Source organism: Chinchilla lanigera, unplaced genomic scaffold (assembly GCF_000276665.1).
Source record: "Chinchilla lanigera isolate Chin_1 unplaced genomic scaffold, ChiLan1.0 scaffold00067, whole genome shotgun sequence".
In the NCBI taxonomy this organism is placed as follows: domain Eukaryota; kingdom Metazoa; phylum Chordata; class Mammalia; order Rodentia; family Chinchillidae; genus Chinchilla; species Chinchilla lanigera.
The window spans coordinates 587284-587576 of NW_004955468.1; positions in this window are offsets into that span (position 1 = coordinate 587284).

Consider the following 293-nt stretch of genomic DNA (forward strand, 5'->3'; position numbering starts at 1 on the left):
TTTTTTTTTTTTTGCATGTTGGTTTGTATTTGGAGGTACTGGGGATTGAATCCAGGGCCTCTGACCTGAGTTACATTACATCCTCAGCCCTTTTTAAAGTTATTTTTGAGACCAGGTCTCACTAAGTTGTCCCGGCTTGGGACAAACTTGGAATCCTCCTGCATCAGCCTCCCAGAGTGCTGGTGCCCACTGTTTCTGAGTGGGGGCTCCCTTGTGGGCACCATGCCACACGATGCCAGTCACCCAGCACTGCTGCAGGGAGCTAGTGTTGCCTGACAGCCCACTGAAAACAG